The sequence below is a fragment of the Pipistrellus kuhlii genome, unplaced genomic scaffold (genome assembly GCF_014108245.1).
Source record: "Pipistrellus kuhlii isolate mPipKuh1 unplaced genomic scaffold, mPipKuh1.p scaffold_m20_p_10, whole genome shotgun sequence".
NCBI lineage: Eukaryota > Metazoa > Chordata > Mammalia > Chiroptera > Vespertilionidae > Pipistrellus > Pipistrellus kuhlii.
In genome coordinates, this window is record NW_023425405.1 from 47,866,514 (window position 1) to 47,881,252 (window position 14,739).

The 14,739-nt window shown below is 38.2% G+C and overlaps 1 protein-coding gene and 1 pseudogene across 7 annotated transcripts in view; both read left to right on the plus strand.

Annotated features, from left to right (window-relative positions):
* Nucleotides 1–14,739, plus strand: part of MAGI2 (membrane associated guanylate kinase, WW and PDZ domain containing 2) — a 1,016,953-nt gene that overhangs the window by 696,982 nt on the left and 305,232 nt on the right. The window lies entirely within an intron of this gene.
* The window catches only part of LOC118714521, a 30,104-nt pseudogene that overhangs the window by 2,365 nt on the left and 13,000 nt on the right, over nt 1–14,739 (plus strand).

Sequence of the window (14,739 nt, forward strand, 5' to 3'; positions counted from 1 at the left end):
TGACCGGAATTGAACCCAGAACTTTTCAGTCTGCAGGCTGACGCTCTATCCAAGGAGCCAAACCAGTTTCGGCCAGAAGGTGTTTTTGTTATTGCTGTTGCTGTTCCTTTGTTTATTTGGGGGTTTTGTTTTTGCTTTGCTATAAACATAAACATAAACATAAGCTTGGTTTGAGTTCCTACGGAGGGAGCCTTAAACTCCTCAAATTCATTGAGCGCTCAGCCCACTTGCTTCAGGTTGGCTCCAGGTAGAATTGAGAGTTGAAGAGGAGCTCTATGCGAGGACTTTTCTCCTCACTGAAGGTTCTCCTCTTCAGGACTCTCTGTGATGAGGCAGCCTCAGCCAAAAAGGATCCAAATGGCTTTCACCTCATTGGCTTTCACTGAAACGCTCTTGGCTTCCTGGGCATTGTTTGCTTCGTTGTCTCATGGACATAAACCTACAAAGGGACTTCTTTCTAAAACAGGGTCTTCCTCTCCACACCTGAGTGGGCTTATTTAGCAAGTGCAGCCCTTGACCTTGCAGAAGCATAAACATGAATCTGGGCCAGGTTCTTCACCTGTGTATTTTTTTAAAAACAGGAACCCTCTTGGGTTAAAAAGACTGATAAGCTTGTCCCAGGATCTTTTCCTGAAAATTCTTGAGAGACCCTTCTTACGTGAAGGACCTTGTTCAAAATGGCATTTCTCTCCTTCCTGTTTCACATGGTCCTCCACTTTGAAAACGTGCAAAAAGTATGTTTGCTTCTGTCAATAGGACTGAACCACATGGATGTGGTTTTAAACAAGAGCAAAGTAAGCCCTAAGGGAGTAGCAGAGAGATCCAAGAAAACATCCCATGGAAATGTGTTTATTTTGCCTTTAGCAGGAAGTTCTTTGTTTTCTGGGCTCCAGATTTTCAGTCCGCTGACTGAGGCGAATGCATCTCAAGTATCTGAGTGTGAGAGTGCTTGGTGCTTTTTGGCTGACATGGAACTGTTTCCTGGAGTTCTCTGTGGCCTGTACCACCTGAGGACAAGGTGGAGTTTGCAGCGTGAATGCCTGCAGGTTTGTGGGTTCCTGTCACTTACGCTTGCAGTTCTCAGCTTGTGAGCCCATGTGTTTGTGTTTTGTTTTTTTTGCTTAGAGTTTTAAAAGTACAGAATGTACCAGGACAGGCTCAGCCGGAGGTGACTAAAAGAAAATCTTAGGAAACTGGCAGAGTGTGGTCAACTGGGGAGAGGTAGGCACAACTGAAATATTTTTGTTCTCCTGTGAAAAGCAGTGTCCTTCCAAGTAGTTAATAGGGAGGTTAACACTTGAATTTCAGATCAATAACTCTTCCACAGATATTTCAAGGTGTGTGGGGATAACTATTCATAGAGTATATTATTAAATGAAGAACAGACATAATAACACTACGTGGCATTTATTGAGCATTTATTATAAGCCAGAAATAGTGATAAGCCCCACTAACACATTATCTCAGCTTAATACTCTCAATAGTCCCTAGGCACTAAGTGCTTCAATTACCCCATTTATAGATAGGAAACAAGCATTGAAAGGTTGAATAAATTATCCAAAATGGCATAGGTAAGCAAAGTGGCAGAGCTAGGATGAAAACCCAAAACAGACCAGAATTCAAGCTCTGACACTGCTGAGGCATTTGATGATGGAGTGTAGGTCTTAGGCAGGTCGAGGTTGGGGGAATTACTAGTGGTGAAAATCATAATAGCCTGCCAGCAACTTCTCTGTAGGAGAGAGTGCGTTTTCAGCCAGTTAGCTTTACGTTTTCATTTTGCTTTATAGATTGTGTTTTCTTGTCTTTCCTTATTTTTGTTTCTTCCTCCTCCTGTAAAAGATGATATATCTTTTCTTCCATTTGTTTCCTCAGTTTCTTACATCTCCATATTTTAAGCTTTTACCATTTCATATCCCTCTGTCTTTCTTGATAATGTTCTAGAGAATAACCCATCCATTGTCCTACTCTGAAACCCAGGCTCTCTTTCTATGTGGAGGAAAACAATAATATAGGAGATGGAGTGAGCTAAAGTCATCCTGTTAAATAACAGTAATTCAACCAAGTAAATTTTGAGGCCTAATTGGCTTTAACGAACAATTTATGAATCAGGCAGCATCTCATATAGCTAATCGAAAAGAGTTCCAAAGGACATTACAGTATGGAAGATTTTTAAATACAGAAAAGGGGAATTTTTAACAAAGAATGCATTGTTTCAGGCAAAGTTGCCTTCCCAAGGGGAACACAAGGAACCTGTCAGGCCTATTATCTCACTACTATTGACCAGGTAATTCTACGTTGACTGGTTAAAGGTTACCCTTCAGGAAAGCTAAAATTACAGTTAGGTTAATTATTAAATCTACAATAGATGGGCTGATGTGAGGCCTGGCACAAGTGATTCCATTTTAGGCTTATTGTCTCTTTTTTAGACAGTCTCTTCCCTCCTTTCATTCCCTTCTCATAAGAAAGTGAAGAAACACTTCCTCCTCCAATAAAAAAGATGGAGGGACAGAAGTGTTTCTTGTCTCCTTCCCAGGGACAGCTATGGAAGCCAGTAAACAATCTACTCTGTTTCCATACATTGCTTGTGGTAAGTTATCACAGCCATCTATTCTGTCTTCTCAGAAGCATATTTTGACTCCTTGATATACTAGACAGTTACTAATTACTGTGGAATCAGTAGATTTGAGCGTATGGTTATAGTTTTCCACAATGAGACCTGTTTACTTAATCTTCCAGGTTCTCATCAATATACAATTGCTGCAGTTTGCTTAATTGACAAAATTATGCCATGATGCTGATCTAGGGGAGCATAAATAATTTCCTCTACTCTTCTAGGTCCCTGGCTAAGACCCCCCTATAATAAAAGACAGATTGACAACAGAAAAACAAACAGAAGCTTAATACAATGCATAACTTTTGTAGAAATGGGAGAGACCCAGAAAAACTAAGAAACTACCCAACTGGCCCAAGCCACCACCTTAAATACTATCTCCAAGTAAAGACAAAAGAAGATGTTGGGGGGAAGGGAAACCCAGTTAAAGAGGCTATCATGAAGATCACCATAAACAAAGATATGATTGTTATACAGAATTAAGTCCCTTACCTCCTCCATGGATAAGATTCTAGAGATACAGTAACTCTCCTCTTCCTGGTACAGAGAGGGAGACACTTTCACAAATGGAGATTTCCCTTATCCATTAAATGTCTCATAAAAGGGCAATGTCTACAAGGTTTTCAGGGCTTCTCCTATGTTTGCTGTTTCTTAACATTAATCAGCATAAAATAATCCTATGCTAATGGAGTGGCAAATCTTGTTCCCCTTGATTAATCCAGTATTATTTTTCCTACCAAAGCACAGAATATCTGCCTGGATTGTGCCAAATTTTCTAAAGTTCTAAAGATCTAAGTACTTAGGCTTTGGTTTTAGCATAGTCTAATCTTTGAATCTGTGTATTTTTTAAAAATGAAGTATTTGAATACAACTGACATCTGGGAGGAATATTTCTATCAGACTGTATTTTCCTCCTGCAATAAACAATAATTTGATCACTGTATTTGCCTAGATGAGACTGTCACACAAATGCTTCAGTCATTTATTCAATTATTGCCTGTATTAAATTTGGCCCTTTAAAAACTGATAATGTGAAAAATTCTCACAATTTATATTGTAGGAAAATGTGTAGAGAGTCCAAATCAGTTATATTCTGGCTCTAAAACTGGCATCAAAAGAATCTGAATTTTAAAAAAAGAAAAATTTTATCAATCTTTCAATGAGTGTTTGCTTTTCTGTACCTTGACCTACTAACTCAACCCAGGGGCTGCTGCAGCTGAGAAAAATTCATCAACGCTGACGTCATCCAGAAAAGTATTGAAAATAAGACAGAAAACCACTACAAAACCACTAATGCTCTCACAAAGAGAGACCACTTTATGCTATTCTGTTTGGGACACACCTTGTTAAATTAAACATAAATGGAGGAAGTTCAGAGAAGAAAGGTTTTGAATGACAAAGGATTAGGAAGGTTATTTAATATTTTTAAACAATCACTTCGAAGGTTTAAAGGTTAGGAGAAGATTAATTGAAACCTATAAAACTAAGAAGGATATAGGTAAGGTGAAAAAAAAAAGTGAATCATCAAATACTGAGATACAAAAACTAGAGGTTGTTCTTGAATGTTTGAAAGGTAGATTTTAACTAAGTAAGGAGTAGTAAACACATGTTATAACAATTCATTTCTTCAAAAGGTACCTGAGTTGTGTCGATTAAAATCATTTAAGCTGAACTTGGGATACTAAAAAAGAAAAAGGAGGGCATAGACAGTACTGAGATCCATGATTTTAATAACAAGGAGAAAAGGCTTGATATTTTCATACCTTTGTGAGAGAGATGAACTTTGGGATATATAATGGCAATTCTTATTTTGACCTTTTATATCCTTGGACCTTTGCATTGTTCATGAGCAACTCTTTACTCATCATGAGTAAAAAATGATGATGGAAATTAGAAGCATAAAACACTAACCAGTGTTTAATTATATTGTTAAATAATTAATTTGTTATAGTTAGTAAAGTCTTTGGAGAAGATTTAAAATTTCTCACTGAAATGTTAATATTACTTAATATCAAATATTTGTCACAGCATGTTCATACTTAACCCATTGCTAGTACCATTCATAATGGAAATGTGTATTTTATATATGAATTTAACTAGATTATCCATTCTTTTACTTCATAATGTAGTAATAATATGCAGTACATTTTATTACATGATATTTTAAACTACATGGCACAATACAATAAATAACAATAGGAGACTACCTATACTGCAAATAGTTGGAGCAAATTTGGTAAATTGTATCTATTAATACACCAAATGTTATCTTTTGAAGAATACTAGGTAATTGCACCAAACATTAATAATTACAAAATATTAATGTTTCCTCTTCAAAATAGTCAACAAAGCATAATTAATACACAAATCAACACTAAAAAAAATACATATTTCAGGACATTAAAAAAATCACACAACATCTGTTTTCTGAAGAACCATAATCATTGTACAAGCCGCTTGTCCTAAGTTTTACTGACTTTATTTTATTTAGAAATAAAATATAGGGAGAGTTTGCTTATTTCTGTTATTTAAACATGGTTAGAATTAGAATCTGAGAACTGTTTCAATTTTACAGCTTTTCAATTATTACAATCAAGATACCAGAGGAGTTAACATTTGTTAACTTCAAAATTATCATGCTTCTAGTTTTTTTTAGGTCAAGGATAAATTGTGTCTGGCAAAAGGAAAAGCTAGTTTTACCTAAAATTTTTGCAAGATCTATAACTGAATATTTTTTTTTACTAAAATTAAGATTCAGCCTAATTTACTAAGTGTCAGCTAAGGATAACTTTGTCAATGTAAGAAACGTTCAAACCTGTAGAGAATTTTTATGAGTTTATTTGAGCCAAACTGACGACAATTGCCAGGAAGCAAACCTCAATGGATTGAGAAAATTCTCTGGAAAATGACAATTCTGCACCCTGCTTTATATGTTACAATCAAAAGAAAAAACTTAAGTGGATTACATGAAATCCACTGGTGATAGGTTAGGGCGATGGGAGAAAGCAAAGGGGTAGGGGAAAGGAATGGGACTGGGATTGGCTAAAAAATTAAAATGATAGATACTAGTACATATGTTACTGGATAGTTAACAGTCAACAATTAACATGATAACAATGTCAATGAGGGGATGTGTGGTCTCTGCTTTAGTTTGGTCCCAGTGCTTTAAGGGGTCCAGAAAAAGTTAAATTATTTAGTTTTTGCAAATGCATATTTATCAGATATATTATCCTTGATGCAAAAAGACAACAGACTGGCTAGGTTAAGGTAGATTGACCTTTGTCAGGGAAGAGTCTAGCCTAGGACATGGCTACCCGCCATAAACTGCTTTTAGTTAAAAAGTTTTAATTTTAGCCCTGCTGGTGTGGCTCAGTGATTGAGTGTTGACCAAGTGGTCACGGGTTTATTCCAGTCAGAGTGCATGTCTGGGTTGTGGGTTTAAACTCCAGTATGGGGCATGCAGGAGACAACCAATCAATGATTATCTCTCATCATTGGTATTTCTATTTCTTCCTCTCTCTGAAATTAATAAAAATAGATTAAAATTTTTTTTATTTTCAGACCAACCTCTGTGGTTGCTTTAGGTCTCTGAGTTTGTAGGGCCGTCATACAGGCCTCCCCTGAGCTTGTCAGGTTTAGTATGTGGTCCCTTTTTGTCTATAATTTAATGTCTTAATTTTAATTTTAATAAATTCACAATTTAGTATTTAAACTTACTATTTTACATGAAGTGTGAATAAGTTACTTGGCTTTTAAAAATGAATTTTATTTCACTTATGGTTCTCTTTAAATTAGGAGCTTTAAAGACTGGATAATTCTGATTTCATGATTCTTAAAAATTGGCTATTGAAAAATGTAAAGGTCCACTTAGACATCTTAAGATTTCATCTACACAAAGCCCAACAGCTATTTTTTAAAATCTTTGATAATTTCCTTATGGATTTTAGCTTTCACCTAAGTCTGTTTCTCAGCCACATTTTTTACACACCTTCAAAAGAGATAAATGGTCTGCTTAAGAATTTGAGTAGCTGTAATCAAATAATCAGATTTAAAATCATAAAAACGTGTCTTAATGCACATACTTCATCTTTTAAGTGATAAAATGGAAAGCTATGTACTTATGGATGAAGGTTATGGAGTCTATATTTGCCATAAAGTCTGGGATCACCTTTGTCATGTACTTACTACCTCCCATTCTTTCACTTCCAAGATTTTGTTTTGTTTGCTTTGACTGGCCAGTTGTATAAATAACATGAAAAATAGTTTCTGATTAAACACCTATGTGTTAAACTAGGGGTGTCGAACTCAATCAGAGAAGGGGCCAAAATCTAAAATCCAGCCTAAATCGCGGGCCGAATGGTTTACTGGACAGTCATAAACTGTCATTGTGATGGAAACGCAGCGGAGTGCAGTGATGACAGCGAGGTGCGGGCCACATTGCAAGGCCTGGCGGGACAGATTTGGCCCGCGGGCCTTGTGTTTGACACGTGTGTTAAACTGTTAATGTGAATTGCAAAGCCAATAAAATACCTGATAAAAAGAACTGCATTCATTTAGGCTTTGAGAAGGAATAGTCAGTCAACTTCTGCATTATAATCAGATTGCATTTAAAAAAATTTTTATTACCTTTATTGGTGTGGCATTGGTCAGCGTGATCATATAGGTTTAAGGTATGAATTTCTATGTCAGATTGCATATTAAAAGTGGCTTACCAACCACTGCTTTCCTTGCTTTCTCTAATTAGCAGTTATTAGCATCTAGAGAAAGCCAAAAGAAAACAGGCAAATTGTGATTTACCTTCACACCTTCAGTCAGCCTTTGAAAGTCCTATTTGCAAGTGTCTCAAATAATTACTAAGCCATTCACACACTTATTCCCCTAAATGAAGTTAATAATCATGGAGGCTAATCAACAGTTTATTGAATCAACAGGGAATATAAGAAAAGTATTCATAAACTAAATAGGTGTTTTCCTTTGCTTTACAAAAAAAACACAAAAAAAAACCCTTCATACTTCACCTATTTTAAGGAGGAATTCAGCTCATAGATAAACAGTGAATCTATCTACCTGCCCTGTAAGAAGAGGCAGAAATAATATCCTATTCTCAAGCAAACCCAGGCAAAATTGTGTCTCGGGCACATTGAACTTGGTGGAGTCCTCTCTCAGGGATTTCTGCCTTCCCGTTTTCTTACTAATCCCTCCTATTGGAATTGAGAGACCTTAGTCAGTGAGTAATCCTGGTTAGAAAGGCTTCCCCTTTGAAATGTCAATTATGAACACACTAGGGGCCAGTGCATGAAGATTCGTGCACGAAGGATGGGTCCCTCAGCCCGACCTGCACCCTCTCCAATCTGGGAGCCCTCTTCAATCAGGGAGTTTCTGTCTGTCCTTGCAATCATATGAGTGAATTGTCTGAGACCCCAACCCAGTTTGGTTTGTGGCTCACAGAATAATAGCTCACAGAATAATAGAGGCTTTTTTTTTTTTTCTTTGCTTCATTGGTGGAGATTTCCTAGACGTTTTAAGATATATTCTCTGTAATTTTCCCTAGACACTCTGATTTTACTTATGTCTCTCACCTTTGCTTTCCCTCCATCCCTCACTGCAACAGTAACTTGCTCCAGGCTCACTTTGCTCTAGTGTCTAGATCCCTCTGCAACCAGAACTACAATTCCCAGAATTCCTGGTGCTCCCAGCTCTGGGTTTTCCCTTCCTGCCCTGTCTTCACCCATGGCCTCCTGCTCTGCCAAGTCCTCCAAACAGCCAGCTTTCCCTCTCTGCTCTCTGTCTGGCAGTTTGGGGAGCCAAGTTCCCCAAGCCACTCCACTCTCCACCAGCTCTCCCACTCTGCTCTCCTCCCGATGCCTGTGTATGCAAATTAACCCACCATCTTTGTCAGGTTAATTTGCATACTCACTCCTGATTGACTGGTGAGTGTAGCAGAGGTGCAGTCAATTTACATGCTTCTCTTTATTACATAGGATTAGCATTTACTATGCTACATGTGTTTGTGTTTTAATAGAAAGCTCTAAGGTCTAAAAGATTTCAAGACCTAAAGGGCTGGTGGTGTGGTGGGCAGAATCTCAGGAGATAGACCAATGGCTACACTTTGGGGGAAGTATTTCTGCCTGCTCTTAGGCTGTCTCTTCCAAAGTGTTTCAAAAAGTTGGAAAGCTTCCCTCTTCTCCATTTCCAGCCTTATGCACAGTTTTACCTTAAAAGCAATACTGCACTCAAACACCTAAAGTAATTTAATTACTGTATTTAGCCTATTACAAAAGAAAATCCACCCTCTATAGAGTATTTTAACTGCAGAACCTGTATACAAATTTGCACGCATGTTTTAAATTTCTAGATAATTCTTTTCTCATCAATCCTCGCCCCCCTCTAACAACGCTTTTTCAAGAAGGCTTGAGCATTACAATATTTTATTCAACATGCATCTCAAAAGACCAGAATCACCTGGGGACTTGTTTAAAATACAGAATCTCAGGCCTCTTTATTTCAAGACTACTGAATCAGAATCTGAATTTTAACAAGATCACCAGATGATTTACGTACATATGAATGTTTTGGAAATGCTAGAGCATGCCTTTAGAGAGGCAGTGTAGCATTGTTAACAGTGGAGAGCTCTCCACACTATTGCCAGGGGATGTTGGTTTCTTGTGATGCCACAAGAAAAGGGATTTCCTGCTACTTGCACTGGAGAAGGAGTGGCATTTTACTCTGTGAAGTTAAATGCCTGAGTTTCCAAGGTCCCTCTCCTTTTTCTCCCACCAAGGAAGTACAGGTGTGCCTTTAGCAGGGCTAGGATTAAAGCTGTTGCCTAGAGTTTCTGTTCCATAATTACACAGTCTAATCAAGCATCAGTCTAGGTTGGTTTCTGTTCTTTGGAGCAGTTTACCAACTCATTGTCCTGGCTCCATGCAACCTCTGGCCACACATTTATGGAGGGAACATGGGTGAATACAAGAAAGCCACGCGAGCCAAGAGCACCAAGAGAGCAAAATCCTTTATTGGGGGGTTGTGTATTCCTGTATTTTGTGGGCTTGCATGTCCCTACTTCCCCTGGCCAATAATCTCTGTTCCCAGGTTTGACTGAGAGTCACCTTCCCTATCTTACCCTGACTTTACATGCCTCCATTGCCTCTGTGTCTAGTCTCATCCACAGTGATTTGTGGGGGAATGGGCCTGGACTAGAAGGGGGTTACCTGTAGAATTCTTTGTCTCTGGGGATTTTAACTTCTTGAACTTGGTAGTGGCCCCACCCCCCTAGCCAATTGCCTTTGTTCCCAGGTTAGACTGGCAGACAGGCACTTTCCTCATGCCACCCTGTCTTCACTGTGCACGTGCTCATCTTCCCCTTTGTCTAGTCCCTTTCCCAAGAGATTGGCAGCGGACAAATCGGTGGTTCCCTGTGGAGGGTGAAGTTGCCGGTTCCTGGTGAAGTTGCCCAATGGCCATGCTTAAACGTCTGGCCCCTTTGCTTCTTTCTGTTATTGATATCTGGCTAATTACAATGGTAACAAAACTGCCATAGTTTTTCATCTCAGTTGTTCCCTTCGAAGCTGTATGAATTTAATTAAGTTAATTTATTTTCACATTAGTTCTCTTATGTATTAACAACAGAAAATGTATGTCAGCCACGAGTGCATTTTTTCATGTCTTTACATATTACCTTCATCTCTAGAAATAGGAAATTGAAAATTATCTTAAGCAGTGAGGAAATAATGAGGTCAATTGATACATGAAAAAAGATATTATGCCAAAATGCATGTTGTCATGAACAGCGCTTGCACGTAACAAGGTTAATATTATATTTTTAGTAGACTTGTGTATATTATCTAAAAACAAGTATTTTTTGGGGAGGGTCAATTTGGGGGAAAGTAGACATATGTAAAACTTGAGAAAATAAATAAGAATAAGTGAAAACAAGTATTTTTTTTTTATTGTGGTAAGAACACTTGAGATTGACCTCATATTTTTTTAAGTGTGTAATACTACAGTATTGGCTGTAGACTGCAAAGTTTTATAGTATCATCCACATTACTGAGTCATTGTGATACATGAGGATGCACATATCCAGCACCTGGCACAATGGGTAGTGGCTCTGTGGGTTAGTTCCTACTCCACAGGGAGCCCAAGGCCTTTTGCTCTACAGGGGATGCTCTGATTTGTTTAAGGCTTTTGTCCTTGATGACATCTTGTTCTGTTAGTGTTTAAAGTGACAGTGACCCCTAAAACCTGCATGGGAGAGGTGCCAATTGAAATTGACCTAACATATTTCTTCTTATTCAAATATCCTTCTGAAATCTCCCACTTTTGTCTTCTTGGCTTTATATTTCCCTTCTGACTAGAACATATTAATAGGAGAATATATTAATTTAAAGTATCTACTCTAAATTTTCATGCAAGCTCACTTATGGAAATAAGACTGTTTCTCATAACCCCTCTAGGATGCATCAAGAAAAGGGTTCCTTATGAGACCTGTCTGTGTTTTCTATCATTGTTAGTTTTTAATGTGACAGTCAGATTTCCCAATGCCACGCTGACTTAGGTGTGTTTTGTAAACAGCCATTGTAAGTAAATTTTTTTTAAAAATCACTTTAAAAAAAAAGTAAATTATGTCTCTATTGGTAACACAATTACCATTTAAAGCCTCAAAAAAACCAAGGAGGCCATATTGGTGTAATGATATGATTTCCTCTTATCAAAACTATGCAGTTTTTACTCCAGTAAGCTAGATACACAAAGATATTCAGTGTAATTGACTCTTGTCTGTTATTGTCCCCATTTTTTATTTCATACCTTGGAAGCCAATCTTGCTGATCTATATCCTGTTTCCGAGTTTTCTCAAGAGTCCTCATTATAGATGGGAATCACATCAGCAATTGCCCAGTCCTCTGGCAAGGTGACTGTTTGCAATAATAGTTTACACATTTGGCCAACAGTTCCACAATTTCACCCTTGAGTTCCTTCAAAACTCTTGGGTGAATGCCATCTGGTCCTAGTGATTTATTTATGTCAAATTTGTCAACCAGACTTGGAACACCTTATGTACTACTTTTCACCTTTTGATCTATTACATCTGACATATATAATCCCAACTTTCCTCTTTCCTGTTGTGCACTTTTCCAATCTTTTTCATTGCTCAAAGTATCATCTTTAAAATAAGGTTTCCGTTTCATAAACTTTGCTTAATACTGTGCAAAGGTGTGTTCCATTTTTGTTACTGAATACATGGCTATGCTTAACATTTTGTTTTTGTTGCTCAGATTACAGGGCAGAGGTATAAATGGCCCTGCTAGGTAAAATTTTGGTATAAGTGCTCATTACAACGAAGGCATCAGATTAAAAAGATGGAAGGAAATAAATGTTTCTCCAGTCTGTCTTTACATTATGATACCTAATCATTCCCAGAGAATAGTAAAGGGCCAGTGAAACAGGATTCTACCAATATGACTTTTGTGAGAAAAGGAAAAAAAAAATTCATTTAAACCTTTTTAAGTTGAGTATAAAAAGGCAGGTAATGCAGTTTCTTATCTTCCAGTGTGTATTCAGGTTTCATTTTGAATGGAAAACTCCTGAGTATGTTTCTAAACTTTATTTTGCTTTTATTTCTCAAGAGAACAGTGGTTTGTTCTAATGGCCCTCCCACTTTTTAAATTTACATATTTTTTATTTGAAGCACTTGCCAAATTTTTCAGTTCATAGAGTAATTCTTTACTCCTTGTTCCTCACTTCCTGCCAAGAACCATTAGAGTGTACTGTTTGGTAATTGCCACTGTTAAGCTCTCTGAAGGGCCTTTATTCCAGTGTTAGATTTAGTGATTCTAGTTACTGTTGTTCTGGTAGCAATAAAAAGGCAAATGATGAGCAGGCTTTCAACAAACAGTCCTTTATTAGGGCCAAAACTGCCCTGGACTAACTCCACCCTAAATTGCTGTGGCATACAACTATAGAAACTCAAAAAGGTTTGAATAATAACAGGAACTCCAAAATAACAAAACAGCTAGTGTATACCAGTGTCCTCTGGCATCACCATCCAGTGAGGACAAATTAGGTCACCTCAACATCAATGCCTGTTTATATTTGACTGTCTGATCAGGAGAACTCAACCTCCTTTCTGAAACCTTCCCACAAGTGTTTCTGAGATGCTAGATATAATGTGGTCTGTCAGTGTTAGTCACTATGCAAGTTCTGCTGTTTTTCCTATGCTACTTGAGTGTCCCTCATCAATGTCATCTACTCATGAACTTCCGTGAGGCATCTTTGCCACACCCTTTTCTGATATTGTATATCATACTGCTAATTTCTTTCCCTATTCTCAAAGCTGCCAGTCTCCCAAAGTTAACGTGTATTTTGATTCTCTGTAAAGGTTGAGAAAATGGTTAGATCTCCTGGACCTTCTTCCTTCAAAAGGCAGGAATGCTCAATCCCAGAGAATTGCATTTTTCTCAAATTAGCTCTATCAGCTTCTCTCCTTAACCCTTCTCTCCTTAATGATTTTAAGTAAATAAAAAATGTGGATGGGTGTAAATACCAAGATGTTACCTTCATTCTAGTCTCTATTGTCCTTATTAGCCTGGTGTTTTCTTACACACACATACAGATACACTCTCACGTACATACACTTTCCCTCCTACACACACAGCATAAAACTATAGTGTATTAATGAATGAACAGAGAGCAAAAGATCCCCAGAAGGGTTACCCAACAGTTTTCTAGAACAGCCTAGATCTTAGTATGGGCTCAGCAAAAGCATCTCTCCTCATTAGCATTTCACCAAGGTTCCCTTTGGCAAACAAAATATTTCTTTTTGTAGTTAATAAAGAGTCTATCATTGTTAGAATTCTCATTAATGCTAGACATAATCTGACATCTCTTTAAAAATTAGAGGGTAGCCCAAGACACTAGCACTTGAATTTTTAAAATGCAAATACATACATGGGAGTATTGCACATGCACTAATTCAGTTTTTAAAAATTCTAATCTGATCAATATTTACTGAGATTATGTATAGCCTAATTACTATCTGTAATGAACTTTCTAATTTTAAGGCAAATTGCCCTTTGGGGGTGGATATGAAGAGGGTATTTTTTTTTCAGATCTGCTTATTGCAATTTTCAAACCTTTCATGCTGTTTGTCAGAAAAGATAGAGGTGATAGATATTATTACAATAGAGGCCTGGTTCATGAAATTCGTGCATGGAGGGGAGGGTGCCTCAGCCCAGCCTGCACCCCTCCAATCTGTGACCCCTGGCTTCTAACCACTTGCCTGCCTGATCATCCCTATCCTCTCTCCCTGCTGGCCTGATCGCCCCTACCTTGCTCCCTCATCTTGCCCCCAACTGCCCTCCTCTGCCTGCCTGATCTTGCCCCAAACTGCCCTCCCCTGCCTGCCTGATTGCCCCTAATTGCCTCTGTTTTAGCCCCCACCATCAGGGCTTTGTCCAAAAGGAAGTCAGACATCTGGAAGATGGCTGGTCAATCCGGTCTAATTAGCATATTACCCTTTTATTAGTATATTATAGATAGATTACATAGGATAGGATTGCTTAAATGGCGTAGGGGGAGCCTTTTTCAGCATGAGGAGTTGCTCTTCGCAGGCGAAAACACATAATCCTTATATCTAAATTGTATATTGCCAAACCAATCATTAAAAAATTGAATCACTTTCTTATAGCTGATGCCCTTAAAACCCCTCATTATCCTCCACCTTAAGTTCTGCCTTCACAGTTCACCCAGATTAGGTCCTGATTGGTCAGTTTTTATGCCAGTCAGTGTCAAAAGCCCCGCCTCCTAGGCAGACATTGGCTCCTTGCACTTCACCCAGATTTGGTTCTGATTGGTCAGTTTCTATGCCAGTGGGCATCTCCAGGCCTAATCATAGAGGTGGGGCTGATCAGCAGCCACCCAAGGCTGCTGTGAGCACGCTGACCTGCTGACCTCTGGGAGAAAGAGAGGCTTGGCTGCTAAAAGGCCTGGAGAGAGAAGCACAGCCTGGTGTTCGGTCAAGCCTTTGGTCATTTTAGATGTTACGACCCTGGCGTGTGCATGCTCTCTCTCTCTCTATAGATAGATAGATAGATAGATAGATAGATAGATAGATAGATAGATAGATTTAC